The sequence below is a fragment of the Balaenoptera physalus genome (genome assembly GCF_965194825.1).
Source record: "Balaenoptera physalus genome assembly, chromosome: 3".
NCBI lineage: Eukaryota > Metazoa > Chordata > Mammalia > Artiodactyla > Balaenopteridae > Balaenoptera > Balaenoptera physalus.
In genome coordinates, this window is record NC_138890.1 from 109,098,944 (window position 1) to 109,118,994 (window position 20,051).

The following is a 20,051-nucleotide window of genomic DNA, read 5'->3' on the forward strand; positions in this document are numbered from 1 at the left end:
CAACTACATGACATTCTGAAAAAGGCAATATTATAGAGACAGTAAAAAGATCAATGGTTGCCTGTGGTTAGGTGAGAAGATGGGATGAATGGACAGTGACAGAATATTTTTAGGGCAGTAAAACTATTACATATGATATTATAATGGTAGATACATATCATTATGTATTTGTCCAAATCCATAGAACATAAAATACCACTAGTGATTCGTAAGGTAAACTTTGGAATTTGAGTGATTTTTAAAAAGTAAATGACAAAACTACGATTTTAAACATATGTCCTCATCATTTTAGAAAACATGCAAAATATTCAATAAAAAATATATTATTAATGAGTTTTGAATAAATTTTTACTTTCTAATCACATCAATATGAAACTGTAGATAAGAATGCAATAAAACAAAATGGTAGCTGTTTAACAGTATCATTAAGGAATTAGAAACCAAGATGTACAAAGGGTTATATTCCTTATAATCCTGTAGTGGGCTGAATGGTGGTCTCAAAAAAGATATTTTCATGTTCTAATCCCCAGTGCTTGTGAATACTACCTTATATGTTCAAAGAGTATACCTTAACTTATCTGGCAAAACATGGAAATAAGGATTTTGAGAAAAAGAGTTTGAGCTGGATTATCCAAGTGGGCGCTAAATACAATGACAAATAATAAGGAGTCAGAGGAGATTAGACAGATGAAAGAGGAGGAGACAACCTGAGCACAGAGGCAGAGACTGGAATGGTATGTGCGTAAGTCAAGGAATGTTGACAGTCACCAGAAGCTAGAAGAGTCTCCAGAGTGAGTATGGCTCTATTGACATCTTTATTTTGGACTTGGGGCCTCCAGAATTCTAAGAGAAAAAATTAATTGTTGTTTACGCCACTAGATTTGTGATAATTTGTTACAGCAGCCACAGGAAACTAATACAACGCCCTACCACATAAGCTTCTTTTTGATATAGAGTCACATGAAGAATATGGTTTCTACTTGTCTACATAGGATATGACTGTGTCTCTATTCCTTTCCTCTGTAAATCTTTTTGAATTCCAAATTGAGAAAAAGAATAATTGGTGAATCTACCTGTTTCCTAGGGCAGGGTTGTTGTAACAAAGTACCACAAACCGGATGGTTTAAAACAACAGAAAATTTTTCCCTCACAGTTCTGGAAGCTAGAAGACCGAAATCGAGATGTGGGCAGGGTCATGCTTTCTCTGATGGTTCTAGGGGAGCAATCCTTCCTTGCCTCTTCCTAGTTTCTGGCTCATCTTAGTGATGTTTGGTGTTCCCTGGCTCGTATATGTATCACTCCAATCTCTGCTTCAGTCTTCTCTCTGCATGTCTGTCTTTGTGTACAAATTTATCTTCCTTATAAGGACACTGGTATTACTAGATTAGGTCCCACCCTAATTACCTCACCTTCAGTTGATTACATGTGCAAAAACCTTATTTCCAAATTAGGTCACATTCACAGTACCAGGGTTAGAACTTCGGCATATTATGCGTGGAGGCGAAAGTCAACACATAACAGTGTTTATCTGCCTCTGCTACAACTCGAAAACACAGAAGTGTGCCTTCCTTCCTTTCCCAACACTTTTCTTTTTTTACAAAAACCCTATATGTGTGGTTTCTATAAGGAAATGCCACCTGCACACTGAAGGAAAAGAGACAGCAAATTAGCTTTTTGAGAGTAATTTATCTACAAAAGGGATTTGAAGAGATCATTTAGTTATACATATTTACTTTATAAATGAGGATAACTATGTCCCAGAGACGTTATGTGACTTGCCTTGAAAGTGACTCCATAGACAAACAATACACTCTGAATACTGCAATAACTGGACTATTTATAGACACTGTGAGACTGAGTTATACTCTAGCAGCAATTGTATTGTAGTAATTGCTTACTTGTCTAGAGATGTTTTGAGTTACTTAATCTCTTCAAATATGGTATCTAATTTTTAGCATTTAAAAGTGGGCTTTAAGCATAAAAAGATTGAGAACTACTACTCTAGATATTTCTACAAAAATAAAGTGATCCCTATCTCTGCATTTGTCAAATTTTGCCTACCAGCTCTAGAACCAGAGTTTATATTTTAAGTTGATATTTGTGAATTCAATTATTTTTGAAAGTTTCTATATTAAAAGGAAATAATGAATATGGAAACATTCAATGTATGAGTTAAAGTTTTACCTTATATATCATCAATAATCAAAGACTTGAAAATTTAATTCAATATAATTCTGGTATCAAAAAAGGAAGACAATCTACTATACATATATTTTAGTGTGAATCTTACACTTTTCTCTCTAAAAACAGATGGAGGAATGCTTGGCACTTTGTAGAGATTTGTAATCAAGACAGGTAAAAGGCCTTGGATTTGTATTAATTATACTTATTGTAGTTAAATAAAGAATGGTCTAAAACAAATTGCAAGCCAGTTTAAGGTATTTTGAATTAGAACAATGCCGGAAGATTTCTTAAAAATATATCAAACTATTAAGCTTTTTACCTAAAGTAGTTACTATTTTTCACCAATAGTAAATGTTGTATAAAACAGGGTTAAAATCGACTAGAAATACCACTTATACTGTCTGCAAAACAAATCAAGTGCTAACAGAACTCCAAATTCTGAAAGCATACAACTACAGAAATTCAGTGTAAATTTTAAAAACATATTAAGAGAAATGCAAAAGTATTATTCAAGGTGGACTTGGTAAGTATAATAAATGCTTTAATAAATTTACCTAATTAATTTTTACAGCAAATAGAGGCAGATGAATTAAATATTCAGAACTATATTGATATGCCTTTACTGATAGTTTTGGACTTGGGGAAAAACTGCATTAAGCAGCTAAGCTATAGTTAGTTCCTCTGAACAGTAAAAGGAAGAACAATTGCACAGATTTGAATGGGGAAGGAATGCCTTGAAAGAAGACGAAGACAGAAGGCAAGGTATGCCACTTTGGAAGAAGAGAAAACTAGGTCTTATTGTTATTATAACTAATTAACTTTAATGAGATACAATTTACATGAAATAAAATGTATCCATTTAAGTTTATTCTTTTCAGTTTGAAAATGTATATATATATATATATATATATATATATATATATATATATTTGTGTAACTACTATAAAATCAGAATATGGAACATTTCTATCACTTATAAAAGACTCCTAGTGACCCTATCCAGTCAACTCCCCCTCATCCCAGAAAGCCACTGATTTACTTCTATCAATACAGATTAGATTAGTCATTTCTGTGGTTTCCTACAAATGTAATCATATATTCATCTATTTATGACTTCATTTGCTCAGTGTAATGGTTTTGTTCAATGTAATGTTTCTGAAATTCATCTACATTACTGCATTTATCAATTGTTCATTTTTGAAAAATTAATGAGTAGTGTTCCATTATATGAGTGCATCACAATTTCCTTATCCATTCACTTCCTGATGGACACGAGTTATTTCTAGTTTGGTGCCATGATAAATAAAACTGTTATAAGCATTCTTGTACAAATCTTTGTGTAAACATAAGTATTCATTTCTTTTGAGTAATACGCAGGAATTGCTGCATCATATGGCAAGTATAATATTTACTTAACATCATAAGAAAATGTTAAACTGTTTCCCAAGGTAGTTGCATCATTTTAAAATTTTCATTTCCACCACCAATGCACCCGCTCCACTTGCTCCATATCATTAGAAGTAGTGTCGATCTTTTTAATTTAGCTACTTTAGTGAACATAGAGTATTATTTGCATAAATGAAGTTGCACATCATTTCATGTGCTTATTTAGTATTCTAATAACTTATTTGGTTAAGTGCATGTTCACTTTTTCTTCCCAATTTTTGATTGGATTATTTGCTAATTAATGAGTTATAACAGTTTTTTAATATACTAGTCCTTTACATGTATATACGTTAGGAATATTTCCTTCCAGTCTGTATCATGTTTTATTTTCAACTATATGTTTTGAAGATCTAAATGTTGAATTTTTCATTTTATCAATTTTATCCTATTTATAATTTTTTCTTTTATTGTTCATGCTTTTGTGTCCTATCAAAACCAAGAAATAAATAAAAAAAGAAAAAGAAAACTTTGCTTATTCCAAGATTATGACTATTTTCTCCTATTTTTTCCACCGAAATCTTATATTTTATAAATATATAAAATTTGCATTTTATAAATCTTACATTTATGTTTATGATCAATTTCAGGTTTTATTTTTGTATTTAGTGTACACATACACATACATACACATAGACGCACACAGATATATGCTTAGTCTATATATATATACACACACACATATATTTATACACTAACCCATGCATACACATGTATTTAAAATTGTTTCTGTATTTATACATCTGAATATGAATGAATTAAGCAAAATATGAATTCATACTGATATCTCTGAAAGTAATTCAGTACCAGCGTGTTCATTTCAGCCTTCCTTTCTTGTTTATCTTTAACTTCTCTCTTTGAGAGTGAGAAACATGGTAAACCCAGATCTTACCATTTACCATCCATATACTTATTTGTTCAACCAGAGCACACATGTAAAGCAGTTTCAAAATTTTAAACCAGTACTTAAGAAACATATTAACAAATGCAACATGTGTGCTTTGTTTTAATATTGATTTATACAAATAGTGAAAGAAATATACATATGAGAAAATCTAAACACTGATGGGATATTTCATGCTAGTAAAGTATTATATTTTTCTCTTTGTTGTGATAATAATAATGTGGTTATATTTTTTAAGTAAGTCCTTAACTTTTAGAGACTATGAGTAGATAATTGTTAGTTCATTATACTATCTTCTTCTGTATGAATTTATTTTTTCTATAATGAAAAGTAAAATTATATATGACATATTCATTTATGTATAATATATGTATTCATGTGTACACACACATATAGATATACTTTATATATTTACATTTCAGGAGAAAGAAGTTAGAGCAGATGGACAGCATTTCATTTACTAGCTTTATTGGGAGGGTACTTCCAAGGAAGTAGAAAGAAGACAGGTAACCAGGTCTAATCTTGTTAATCAGATCTCTGGGAAAATACTGTAACAAGATTTACTCAGAGAAAGAGATCTTATCTAAGAAAAACTTAGAGCTGTATATTAGGCTAAAAGTAGAGTGAATAACTATCTTGATTTGTCCAGGACTGTTTCAGTGTTAGCACTGGAAGTCCAATGTCACAGAATATCCCCCACTGGGATTAAAAAAGTTACAATTTGGGGATGGGTACAGTGGGTTGAGGGAAAGATACAAAACAGATAAAGTGGCCAAAATATAGGGGCCAAAAGAAACACACTTTTTAGTATCAGATAGGGCAAGATTATTCACCTTCCCTGGTTAGCTGTTCTTATTTTGTGCCATGGCACCTGCTGTTGGTGACCATAATTTGTGGCTCACAGTAATGGATCATGCATTATTGCATCACTCTGAGTGATGTGACTAAGTGCACAACTTAAGTGTAAGTGTTAACAGTCCTTTGACTTTGCTGGTAATTAAATATTAGGCTATCAAGATAATACTAGTTTAATATTTTTAATATTGCTACCATGTTTCATAAGAGTTCAGATAATGAAAACAGGAACCATTAAGATACCTATGCCAGCGTTAAGCAGATATCACCATAAATGAAGGTTAAATAAATCTGTTACATTTATGAAAGGTCATATGCAACTGGGTTAGGGAAGTTTAACCAAGACAGAGCATACTGCCCAATATACAGGAAGGGATTTGGGACTGGCATCGTGGAGAAACAGATGAAGTACACACAAATAATGAACCTCACAGGTCTATCTTGGATGACAGAGGCATGTACTTCTAAATCAAGCAAAGGGTTTTGCCTTCCAAATAGACAGTTATGCTCAATCACAAATAATGTGAGCTGAATTAATTTGGATGTACTACACAAACACATTATCCTATTTTTTCCTTAATTGTTCTATGAATCTGAGTGAAGTAACATGTCCTGATTTGGAGGTTGAAACTGGGGAAGAAGAAAGGGAGAATTTTGATAACAGATGGGTTGGCCCCTTGCAACATGTATCTGATTCTGTCAGACCTTATTATTTCTATTGTGTATCAGATGATGTGTCAAATCACAGCAACAATAAAACTTGCCCCAGATCTTATATATTTGGTTTGAGAAATGTACTTTGATATCATCTGTTCATATGAACATTTAATATGCAGAAAACATAAAAGATTGCTGACACTGTGTCCAAATACAAACTAGACTTTGTCAATCGATGTGCATATTCAATAGTGCAACTATAAATTCTGGCAAATTTCATTCATCTATAGAGTGCTTAACAAAGAAAATGAAAAGGTCATATCTACTAAATATCCTCCAAACTTTATAGCCTATACATTAAAAAGGAGTGTGATTTCTGTACCTGTGATATCTAGGCTGTCATAATAAACATCTTTGGTTTTCTCAAAACTTGCAGAATAACTTATTGATTTTTTTTTGCATTATAAAAATGTCAAAAGATAAATTTCTAGACATGCACTTACAAGATTGCTATCATTGTGGCTGGCCATAAAGATGTTAAAATGTTGGCCTGACATGAAATCGTATTTTCAAAGTGTGGGGAAAGAAGAATGACCTTCTCTAATTTGGAAGCTCACTGAGAATGAGAATGGAAAAAAGGAATCTCAGTAAAATAGACATTTATACGCTGTTTCTTCAAACTATTTGATGATCTTTGAATTGGCCAAAAAGAGCTTAGAAAAGGACAGTTGATTGCACCTGTGTCCAGTGTTAGCATAGGTCACAACAAAAACTTATACACTAAAAAAATTACTCATTTTGGGGTAATATACTATTTCAGAACACACATACACAAATATCACTAGAAAAGGGCAGGTGAATTAAACAGGACTTTCTCAACTTCTTTATTAAAATTGTAACTTACTTGAAATCCAGCTTCATTTTCAAGAGTTCAAATTACCTCCCTTCTTCAAAACAAATTTCACTGAGAAATAGAGGTTTAGCTAATAAAAACATTCAATATGTTTTGTAGTATGTGAAAACGATGGGCATTTTAAACATGAATAGCCTATAATGAATAGACGGAAAGAACATGATTAACAAACAGCTGGTCTACCAAAACAAGACTGTAGATATAATGTAGATCAACATTTTCAGAAACATGGAAAGTGATTCCCTCAAGCCTAACTTGCTGGTGCTAGTAAGTAAAATCCTAAGAATTGCACTCTCAAATGATTTTGTTGAGAGACTATTTAATTTGAAATCATCACACTGGACTGACACCAGAAATCAGTGTACTCTGAGATTGATAAGAGCAGAGCTACAAGTCAAAATGAATTTTACATTTGACTGAATTCAGGTTTACCACTACATAAGAGAAAAGAAGAGTGTCCTAAATGCTTCAGCCAGTTTAGAGAAGTATTATTAGAAAAGGAAACAAAGAGAAAAAATAGCCTACTGTATCACAGGACAGAAAGAAATATGTCACTTTCATTTGTTATTAAATATAGGTAATATCTGTTTAGTCATATGGTATCACATTGTCTTTTTTTTTTCTTTGTAATAGAATGTATTTTTTTTTGAGCAGCATTAGGTTCACAGCAAAATTCAGAGGAGGTACAGAGGTTTCCCATGTACCCCCTGCCCCAACACATGCACAGCCTCCCTCACCGACAACATCCCCCACCAGAGTGGTACATTTGTTACAACTGATGAAGCTACACTGACACATCATTATCATCCAATGTATATAGTTTACACTAGTGTTCACTCGTGGTGGTGTACATTCTATGGGTTTGAAAAATGCCTCATGATGTGTATCCACCATTATAATATACAGAATCATTTCAACACCTTAATAAGCTTCTGTGCTCCACCTATTCATCCCTCTGTCTACCCAATCTCCTGGCAACCACTGGTCATTTTTGACCCAGGTTTTTATTACTGTTATTTAGTTGTTTTTAAGACAATTTTTAAGAGCAGTTTTAGGTTTATATACAACAAAATTCAGAGGGAAGTACAGAGATTTCCCATATATCCCCTGCCTTCACATCTGCATAGCCACCCCCGTTATCAACATCCTCCACCAAACTGGTACATTTCTTATCAAGGATGAACCTACACTAACACATCATAATCACCCGAAGTCCAAAATTTACCTTCGGATTAATTCTTGGTGTAGTACATTCCATGGGTTTGGACAAATGTATAATGACATTTATCTATTATTATAATATAATATAGAGTATTTTCACTGCCCTAAAAGTCCTCTGTCTATTCAACTCCCATCACCAAACACTAGCAACTACTTATCTTTTTACTGTCTCCATAGTTTTTCCTTTTTCAGAAAGTCATATAGTTGGAATCACACAGTATATAACCTTTCAGATTGGCTTATTTCACTTAGTAATATGCATTTAAGTTTCATCCATGTCTTTTCATGACTTCATAGCTCATTTCTTCTTACAACTGAATAATATTCCATTGTCTGGATGTACCACAGTCTATTTATCCATTCACCTACTGAAGGATATCTTGGTTGCTTCCAAGTTTTAGCAATTATGAATAAAGCAGCTATAAACATTCTTGCATGGTTTTTGTGTGGCCATAAGTTTTCAGCTCTTTTGGTTAAATACCAGGGAATCCAATTGCTAGATCGTATGGTAAGAGTATTTTAGTTTTGTAAGAAACTGCCAAACTGTCTTCTACAGTGGCTATACCATTTGCATTCCCAAGAGCAATGCAATAAGAGTTCCAGTTGCTCCACATCAACAGCATTTGGTGTTGTCAGTGTTCCAGATTTTGGGCATTCTACTAAGTGTGTAATGGTATCTCATTGTTATTCTAATTTGCATTTCCTTGGTAACATATGATGTGAAGCATCTTTAAATTCACCTATTTGCCATCTGTTTGGGGGATGTGTCTGTCAAAGTCTTTGGCCCATTTTTTAATCAGGTTTTTCATTTTCTTATTGTTGAGTTTCAAGAGTTCTTTGTATATTTTGGAAAACAATCCTTCTAGAGATGTGTCTTTTGTAAATATTTTGTTCCACCACTGGTCTTTTTACTGTTTCCTCTGTATTTTTTTTTAATTGTATACTTATGTATCTTGAAAATATGCAGTAACATAGCTTATACAAATTAAATATCTAAGAAAGAGTTCAAAAAGAGTGAAAAAATATTCAAGCATGGGAGGATTTGTTGACAGCTATCTTTGTTGACAAACTACCTCTTGTATCCTATGACCCAGCATTTTACCATTCCCAGGCAAATAGCGAATAGAAATACATGAATTTCTCTGTATGTACAAATGCATGTAGCAGCAATTTTTATAAAAGGTTCAAAGCTGGAAACAATCTAAATGTCCAGAAAGGTAAATGAATGAGTTAATTTTGGTATTTATGTAATACTATTCTGTCCAGAAAATGAATGAACTACATATGCAATAAGAATGAACCTCATCTACATAATGGAAAAAATGCAGATTAAAAACAGATGTAAAATAAATTGCCTTATTAAGTGACAGAAAGAAACATTTAAAAATATTGTTACAGTTTTCTCATAGACATTATCAGCATAATTAGTCCTACTATTAATTATTACTAATTACCTCTGTTCACTGGTCCTATTATTGGTTGGTTAAATAATAGCATTTATTTAACAGATAATTAAATATTATAGGCTAATACATAATATTAAACCCTTCACAATTTTGTGTTAAAGCAATAAAATATATGTATAATTATTTTATATATTATATTATTCTTTTTTTATCTGGTATGGCTGTGTCTGAACTGGATCTCTAAAAGTTGAATCATATTTAACAACTGGAAAATTTTTCAGGTACAGTTTGCAGTATGAAACAAATTTCAGTGTAAGATAATGGCACTGAAGACAATGTGATAATGTTGATGAAAGGTCTCTCAAATTTATATTTTTTTCTCTCTTTATCTGAACAAAGATGCAATGGGAAAGCTTTGAGATTAGCAACATAATAAAAAATGAAACTTATGAATATCATGTTTCCTAGTATAGGGTAAATTCCACACAATGGCTTTTGCATTTGACCCAGTGGAGTTTCAATTCTGAATCTGCCATTGTGAACTTTGTCCAGTTAATGATTTAACCTGTGAGCCTCAGTGACCCTTAAACTTAAGACTGAAATAATAATAATATTAACTGTATGAATTTAATGTGATCATTAAATTACACAATGAAAAGAACTTGGAAGAGAGACTGAACCATAGTAATAAGTTTTGATATTTATGTATCTGTTAATTAAACTTGAGCAATATGAAAGTGGTTAGATTTGTAAAACTGGAAAAGCCAATGTGTGATTCATCATTCTCCCACCCTTCCCCATCCCAGCGACTACTGAGATCATAGTAGTATGTAGGGATATGAACTCTTTCTCACTGAGATCCTGAGTAAGCACGCTGAGCAAAGCTCCCTGATAGCCAGCACTGCACATTCAGTATGAGACAAAATCAAGCTTTATTTTGTCAAACCACTGAGATTCATGGGTTGTTTGTTCCTACAGCATTACTCAGACTAAACTGTCCCAGAGAAAGAGAAATGCTATTTAAAGAAAGCTGGTACTAATGTCTTTGGAAGTAGCTATGGTATAGTTTGGAGAAATTCTATTAGGGTAGTGCTGCAAGAAGAGGTTGACTGAAAATAATGTTTCATATTAAAATAGAAAAATTAAAAATTGTGTGTGGAATAAGTAATAAAAAGAGTCAAGGAAAACACTAAAATATTATTTTAAAACGATGAAAGATGAATAATTGATTAATGAAAAAGGCAGCAATTAGGCAGAATTTTTAGGTTAGAAGACAATTTATATTTAGAGCATAGAACAATTATTAGGCTCATTAAGGGATTAAAAGATTAAAAGAAGCACACCAAGAACAATTCCCCCAGGGTAAGCACTTGAAAGATGCCCAGATTTAGAGTGCCTAACTCTTAAAAGACAAAAAGCTTTATTAAAGGAAAGAGTAAATGAAAATATGAACATGTGCTTTATATTCCCATATAGTTATGATTATATTTTAATCTCTTGATTAGTAACTAAATTTTCAAATACATCATTTAATTATATATATAAAGATCAAATTCAGCATTCTATGCCACTTGTGCCACTTATTAAAATAACTATAAAATTCGAAAAAAATTAATGACAAATAAAGCATAAAAAATTTTATTATCATTTTATTCTTAAATATCTCCCATCCTATGATTGCATCTCCTTATTGTGAAGTCACAAACATGTAATTTGTGTTAAAGATGTATTTACATTATTGCTTTTGATCTCAAATGATAAACATCAAGTGATAGAAATTTCATACTGCTCATATTTAATTCTTAATTCACATCAATAATCACTCTTTCAATAAATAAAACTGGAAAAATATTATAACTCAGTTCTTTAGTATAACTGACCACTAATTATGGGACAATATGGAAATGAGGAACATCAAATCCCTTTTCTTTATAGACTTTATAACAAACTAGGAAAGATAAAGAGCATATTTAAAGAAACATTAACATATGTATAAAGCCAGTTAGGAATAAGAAAGTGACAGTGATTCATCCACAGTAGTTAATTGCAAAGGGAATAGTGCATAAATAAACAAGCAGAATTAATTGGATAAAATTTCCCAGAAAAGGATTTTGGTTAGATCTTAACCACATTTTTGTTGTTTTTTTAAAATTGTTTTATACACACACACACACACACACACACACACACACACACACATATATCAGGAGACTTTAGAGGGTATGTATGTAAATCTCAATCCACCTATAACAGAAGAATCTACTCTGTTTTTTCTCTCCAGTATCTCTCTCTTTTTTTTTTTTTTCTAAGCACTTTATTGAGGTATAATTGACATACAAAAAGTTGTACGTATTTAATGTATACAACTTGATGACTTTGGAGATAAGTATATACCTGTGAAACTCTCAACAACAGTCTATGCCATAAACATATCCATCACATTTAAAGGTTTCCACCCACCTTCTTTATTATTATTAGTTTGTGGTAAGAACACTTAATGTAAGATCTATCCTCTTAGCAAATTTTTAAGTATACGACAGTATTGTTAACTATAGGCAATAGATCTGTACAGTAGATCACTAGGGTGTATTCATCTTGCATAACTGAAACTTTATCCCCATTGAGTAATACCCCCTCATTTTCCTCTCCCCCCTAGGCCCTGGCAACCACCATTACACCCTCTACTTCTTTGAGTTTGACTAGTTTATATTCCTCATATAAGTTGTATAGTCACGTAGTATTTGTCCTGTCTGGCTTATTTCACGTAGGATAATATCCTCCAGGTTCATCCATGTTGTCACAAGTGCCAGGATTTCCCACCTTATTTTTTTTTTTTTAACATCTTTATTGGAGTATAATTGCTTTACAATGGTGTGTTAGTTTCCGCTTTATAACAAAGTGAATCAGTTATACTTATACCTATGTCCCCATACCTCTTCCCTCTTGCATCTTCCTCCCTCCCACCCTCCCTATCCCACCCCTCTAGGTGGTCACAAAGCACCAAGCTGACATCCCTGTGCTATTAGGCTGCTTCACACCAGCTATCTATTTTACATTTGGTAGTGTATATATGTCCATGCCACTCTCTCACTTTGTCCCAGCTTACCCTTAACACATATATATGGAACCTAAAAAAAAAAAAAAAAAAAAAGGTCATGAAGAACCTACCTTGTTTTTTCCAGGCTGAACAATATCCCACTGTATACGTGTACCACATCTTCTTTATCCATTCATCCGTTGGTGGATATTTAGCTTGCTTCCACGAGTTGGCTACTGTGAAATATCCTGCAATGAACATGGGATTACAGAATATTTCAATTCTTGACTATATACCCAGAAGTGCGACTGATGGATCATAGGGCAGATCTATCTTCGATCTTTTTAGGAACCACCATGCTGCCCTCTACAGCAGATGCACCAATCCACACTCCCAGCAACGTGTACAAGTTTTCCCCTTCCTCCACATCCAGGTCAACACCTATTTTTTTTTTTTTGGATAACAGCCATTCCAACAGGCACGAGGTGACAGCTCACTGCAGCCTTGATTTGCACTTCCCTGATGACCAGTGATGTTGAGCACCCCTTCATCTACCCGTTCCTCATTTACATCTTTTTTTTTTAATAGATCTTTACTGGAGTATAATTGCTTTGCAATACTGTGTTAGTTTCTGCTGTACAATAAAGTGAATCAGCCATGTTCATACATATATCCCCATATCCTCTCCCTCTTGAGCCTCCCTCCCATCCTCCCTATCCCACCCTTCAGAGGTGGTCACAAAGCACAGAGCTGATCTCCCCACGCTATGGGGCTGCTTCCCACTAGCTGTCTATTTTACATTTGGTAGTGTATATATGTTGATGCCACTCTCACTTCACCCCAGCTTCCCCCTCCCCCTCCCCCTGTCCTCAAGTCCATTCTCTATGTCTATGTCTTTATTCCTGTCCGCCACTAGGTTCATCAGTATCATTTTTTTTTTTTTTAGATCCCATATATATGCATTAGCATACGGTATTTGTTTTTCTCTTTCTGACTTACTTCACTCTGTATAACAGACTCTAGGTCCATCCACCTCACCACAAATAACTCAATTTTCTTTCTTTTTATGGCAGGGTAATATTCCATTGTATATATGTGCCACATCTTCCTTATCCATTCATCTTTCGACGGACATTTAGGTTGCTTCCACATCCTGGCTATTGTAAATAGTGCTGCAATGAACATTTTGGTACATGTGTCTTTTTGAATTATGGTTTTCTCAGGGTATATGCCCAGTAGTGGGATTGCTGGGTCATATGGTAGTTCTATTTTTAATTTTTTAAGGGACCTCCATACTGTTCTCCATAATGGTTGTATCAATATATATTCCCACCAACAGTGCAGGAGGGTTCCCTTTTCACCACACCCTTTCCAACATTTATTGTTTCTAGATTTTTTGATAATGGCCATTCTGACTGGTGTGAGGTGATACCTCATTGTAGTTTTGATTTGCATTTCTCTAATAGTGATGTTGAGCATCTTTTCTTGTGCTTCTTGGCCATCTATATGTCTTCTTTGGTGAAATGTTTAATTAGGTCTTCTGCCCATTTTTTAATTGGATTGTTTATTTTTTTGAAATTGAGGTGCATGACCTGTTTGTATATTTTGGAGCGTAATCCTTTGTCCGTTTCATTTGCAAATATTTTCTCCCATTCTGAGGGTTGTCTTTTCATCTGGTTTATGGTTTCCTTTGCTGTGCAAAAGCTTTTAAGTTTCATTAGGTCCCATTTGTTTATTTTTGTTTTTATTTTCATTACTCTAGGAGGTGGGTCAAAAAAGATCCTGCTGTGGTTTATGTCAGAGTGTTTTTCCTATGTTTTCCTATAAGAGTTTTATAGTGTCTGGTCTTACATTTAGGTCTTTAATCCATTTTGAGTTTATTTTTGTGTATGGTGTTAGGGAGTGTTGTAATTTCATTCTTTTACATATAGCTATCCTGTTTTCCCAGCACCACTTATTGAAGAGGCTGTCTTTTCTCCATTGTATATTCCTGACTCCTTCGTTATAAATTAGGTGACCATATGTGCATGGGTTTACCTCTGGGTTTTCTATCCTGTACCATTGATCTATATTTCTGTTTTTGGGCCAGTACCATACTATCTTGATCACTGTAGCTTTGTAATATAGTTTGAAGTCGGGGAGCCTGATTCCTCCAGCTCCGTTTTTCTTTCTCAAGATTGCTTTGGCTATTTGGGGTCTTTTGTGTTTCCATATGAATTGTAAAAATTTTTGTTCTAATTCTGTAAAAAATGCCATTAGTAGTTTGATAAGGATTACATTGAATCTGTAGATTGCTTTGGGGAGTATAGTCATTTTCACAATATTGATTCTTCCAATCCAAGAACATGGTATATTTCTCCATCTGTTTATGTCATCTTTGATTTCTTTCATCAGTGTTTTATAGTTTTCTGAGTACAAGTCTTTCACCTCCTTAGGTAAGTTTATTCCTAGGTATTTTATTCTTTTTGTTGCAATGGTAAATGAGATTGTTTTCTTAATTTCTCTTTCTGATTTTTTGTTGTTAGTGTATAGTAATGCCAGAGATTTCTGTGCATTAATTTTGTATCCTGCAACCTTACCAAATTCATTGATTCATTCTAGTAGTTTTCTGGTGGCATCTTTAGGATTTTCTATGTATAGTATCATGTCATATGCAAACAGTGACTATTTTACTTCTTCTTTTCCAATTTGTATTCCTCTTTTTTATTTTTCTTCTTTGATTACCATGGCTAGGACTTCAAAAACTATGTTGAATAAGAGTGGCGAGAGTGGACATCCTTTTCTTGTTCCTGATCTTAGTGGAAATGCTTTCAGTTTTTCACCATTGAGTATGATGCTTGCTGTGGGTTTGTCATATAAGGCCTTTATTATGTTGAGGTAGGTTCCCTCTATGCCCATTTTCTGGAGAGTTTTTAACATAAATGGGTGTTGAATTTTGTCAGGAGCTTTTTCTGCATCTATTGAGATGATCATATGGTTTTTATTCCTTAATTTGTTAATATGGTGTATTACATTGATTGATTTGCATATATTGAATAATCCTTGCATCCCAGGGATAAATCCCACTTGATCATGGTGTATGATCCTTTTAATATGTATCTCTTAACAATTACAAAGAGAATTTGTTATAATACTTTTTTCCATATTACATTGACACTTTTTGTTTGTTTTCCTCTTATTTGTCTCCAAACATTGAGGTTATGGGTTCTCCATAAATAGCTGCATATTAACTGACCTAAAGCAATTAATGAAGTAGTTTGGAGAGACCATTTTGACTACCACTAACAAAATAGGTCTAGTGTGGAACCATTCCAAAATAAGAAACCAACCAAAGCCAAATATTACTTCTATAGCATACGTGTAGAGAATTTGACATAATCATTATGGTATTGCTGCCAAATTTGAGTTCATTGGATAATTATTACAAAACCATTTCTTTTCTATTAAGTACAAATGATTTCCCAAATGGTAAGAATCTATTGAAAAGGGAACTGATATTCCAAAATGACATTCTATGACAATCAAAGTATTTTTACCTGCTTAAATAGTTTGTATTTGGAATGGGGAATGACAATTCCTTTAGTATTTTTCACTTAATACAGAGGAAAGAAGCTTGGAACAAAATAGAATAGCAAGTATAACAAAAAAAAAAAACAGTAATCTTACACCAGTCTATAATTTTTCTCAATATCTTATTTTATAGCTCCTTTGGCATTTGCAGTATGCTGCATTTTTTGAGCAGTAAATTTAAGTCTCAAAAGGAATAAAAGTACTTTGCAAATTTAAATGCCTTTCTTCAGGGACTGCTCTAACCACCACAAAAATAGCTGTTGCATTTCACCTCTATATAGTTACAAATGAAAGTGCAAAATAATTTTAAAAGGTAGCTAAAAAATGGTGAAAAACACTAAAGGCAACAGCTGCTGCATAGAGAAGTTAAGTAGGCAAAATGTAGCCATCTGAGAATTAGGTAATTTGACCAGGACTCTAGGATGGAAATTCCTGTACTTCTTCATTAATTGTAAAATATGTTACATTTTGTGTGCTCAGTGGATTAGGCTTTTTGACTTCAGATGAAGGTTCCTGCTTGATTTAGCTTCTTAGGCACAGATAACACAGAACAGCAAATAAAAAGCTAACAGCTCACTACATTTTAAAGATGAAAATAATACATATTTCACAAAAAGATAAGTTACAATCAGTTAGATGTTTTATTATTTACTTGTTCATCTATCAATCCATTCATTGTTTTGGCAAATAATATTAGGGGCCCCTTGTATATCCAAGTTAGGTGGGGTAAGAGGGGAATGAAGTGGTGAAAGTTCATATGGTTCAACTCTGTTTTTAAGGATCTTAGTTAGTTTATAAGGAAACTATAGGACGCATTCTAGACTGTAGGAAATTTGATATAAGCACCTGAGGTTCTGGTCAGAGATGGTCAGTGATGGATGTAATGACGTGAGAGTATTAGATTTTATTTTGGTCTGTGTTATGCCCCTAACCTGGTTTCCCAGTAAAGGTTTGTTTCATCAGAAAGATACATATCTACCTATTTATTACTACTGTGAGGAAACAAACTTCTAACTCCATGAATAGTATTTTGTTTCACTAAATGTTTAGCATAAACACATGGAAAGTGAAAGACCTGGGAATAGCACCTGTTGTAAAGTAACACATCCTTAGGACAACTCAGAGCAACATAGAATGGAGGCAGAAATAACAGACTAGCAACTCAGAGGTGGCACCAGAAAGCTTAGATTTCCCTCCCTGATAAATTCATTTTTAAGGAAAGTAACAATAGAAAATTAAAAATTGGGTAGTAACATTGTGCTCTTCTCTAAGTTTGCAGCTGAAAGAGAGGCATGAAGATAAAAGCCCTGAAAACATTTGGCTCTGTTGCTCTCTCATGAAAAATCATGCTTATAAATTTAGGGTATAAGTAGATTATTTTTTAAATTTAAGACCCCAAAGATGAAGATTTCTTTAGGAATCTTTATTCTTTCCAAATTGTTACCATCTTCGTATCTTATTGGACTCTAGCTTCTATGTGCATATCTTTCAGGTTTTCATATATTGATAACATTTTAAAATCTCTTTTGGAATCTTATACATGCCACTTAGCTGAAAATCCTAGAAGGAAACATTCATACCTGCCCTTGACCACAGGATGCTGATGGAGCTATAAGTATGTTCACCTCTACTTTGTCATTCAATACTGTAGCCCCTCTGGTTCATCACAGTTCATGGGGTCTCCAAGAGAAAGTTGCACTGAATTTTCTACAATTCAACATATATGAGCTGTTCTCATCCCACAGTACCAGCTGGAAAGAGAAAAAGGTTAAGCATCTTCAGTGACTTAAGATATAATCTGGTCTCCTCTCTCATTTCTTAAATGCTTTTCTATCTACTCTGTAAGTACTAATTGACTGGTTGTTTGATTAGCAAATTGTATTTATTTCTTGATTATTCATACTGATGTACTTCCTCCTTCCTCTCCTTCTTTTCCTTGCTCTCTTTCTTTTCTGATCCTCGATACTCTCTACACTTCTGAGCAAGTTGGGAGTACATGTGTAAAATTTGCATATATTGGTTTTCCCTCATAAAGGAAATAAGAGTTGCCAGGTTATAAGGAGAACTAATGAGTAATGCATGAGGTATTACAAAGGGAATTTTCTTCCTTCTCATATAAATTTTAGTCCACCCCCAAAAAGTTCCTGTTGAAATTACTGGATCTTATAAAATAAAGATGAAACCTTATTAAAAACAACAACAACAACAACGAATACAACAATGAAAAAAAGATTTCTTAAAATGGTTGCCAAGTGAAGCCTAGGTGAGAAATATACTTTGTATTACACAACTTACTACTAAAACAAACAAAAGACATAATGGTTACCACATTATAAAATGGAAAATGAAAAAAAAATACTGTTTAGTTTTAGATGTTGTTTAACTTCCTAAAACAATACAGATTGAAATAACTAGACACTCATTCTGTATTGCTATTTTTCAGCTTCCAATATCTTTAAAGGCAAAATTTGAAAACTGTAATGGTTTGCTTATTGTTGCTGTTGCTTCCACTGTTGTTATTGTGTTTACTGCCTTTATTTGACTAGGGTAACAGGACTTATTAGACTCTCAGATTCTTAACAGCTTCACTTGAAACTCCATTTTACTCAGACTATACCCAGAGGGTGTTATTTATCCTTTCTGCACCTAAGTACCCTTACAGAGTAGATGAAAAGATCAGTTGCATATAAAATTCCATGGTGACGTATAAGGTTCTATAAAGTACATTTCAAAAGAATCTTTGTAGAATGTTTAAAATAGAGGCTATTTTTTATTCTCTGCATGGTATCTATATAACATTTTCTTATGACTATCCTATATTTTTGAACAAATTTATTTTATTCTTTAAAAAGACAATGTAATATAAATTGCTTTATAAATTTAATTTACAAATTGGAACCAAAACTCAAAGTATTACAATATGTCACAATTTTTCTTGTTAAAATGAATTTATTTCTTTTTTAATGGAGAAATAGCACCTTTAAAGTTTCAATAAGAAATTTTAATTCAAGATAGTGGTCTGAAAATTTGTACTTAGAGTTGTTTCCTCCTGAAAATCTCACTGAAGTTACAGTAAATGTATACAAAATGGAATGAATCCAGAAAAACATAGAGAAAATTGTAAAACCACCTTGTCTTATTCTGTTCAGGCTGCTATAACAAAAATACCATAGACTGGATGGTTTATAAACAATAAATATTTATTTCTCACAGTTCTGGAGGTTGGAAGTCCAAGATCATGGCACTAGCAGTTTGGTGTCTAATGAGGGCCCACTGCTTAGGATGGCTGACTTTTCACTGTAACCTCACATAGTGAAGGGACAGGGATCCCTCTAGATCTCTTTTATAAGGACACTAATCCCATTTATGAGGGCCCAGACCTCATGAACTAATGACTCCCAAAGACCTCATCTCCTAATACTATCACTTGGGGGTTGGGTTTCAACATGCATTCTTAAGAGACACAAACATTCAGACCACAGCATACCTGAACAAGTAATTTTTGTCCCATAAATCTTTAGATACTTTAAAGCAGATGGAGTTAAGGAATAAACCAAACTGAAGAAAATCAGAGACCAAAATAGGCACAGAAAAATCTCCAATAAGTACAGAACACATTCTGCTCAATGAACCCAACTACATTTAGAATTAGCAGGTACAGAGGATTGTATCCTATAGAGTAGCTAGTGGAGTGTGATTTTTTTCTTTAAAAGTGGTATTCCTTCAAAAAAGTAAAGATCCACTAGGGAATAGAGGAGGATTCTAAGTATACAGGGCAGTGCTTCAGAACAAATCTCATCTTAATTTGTCTATAGAGAAGGTGACAGATTATTGCAACCACTCCATATTTGCAGCTAAGTA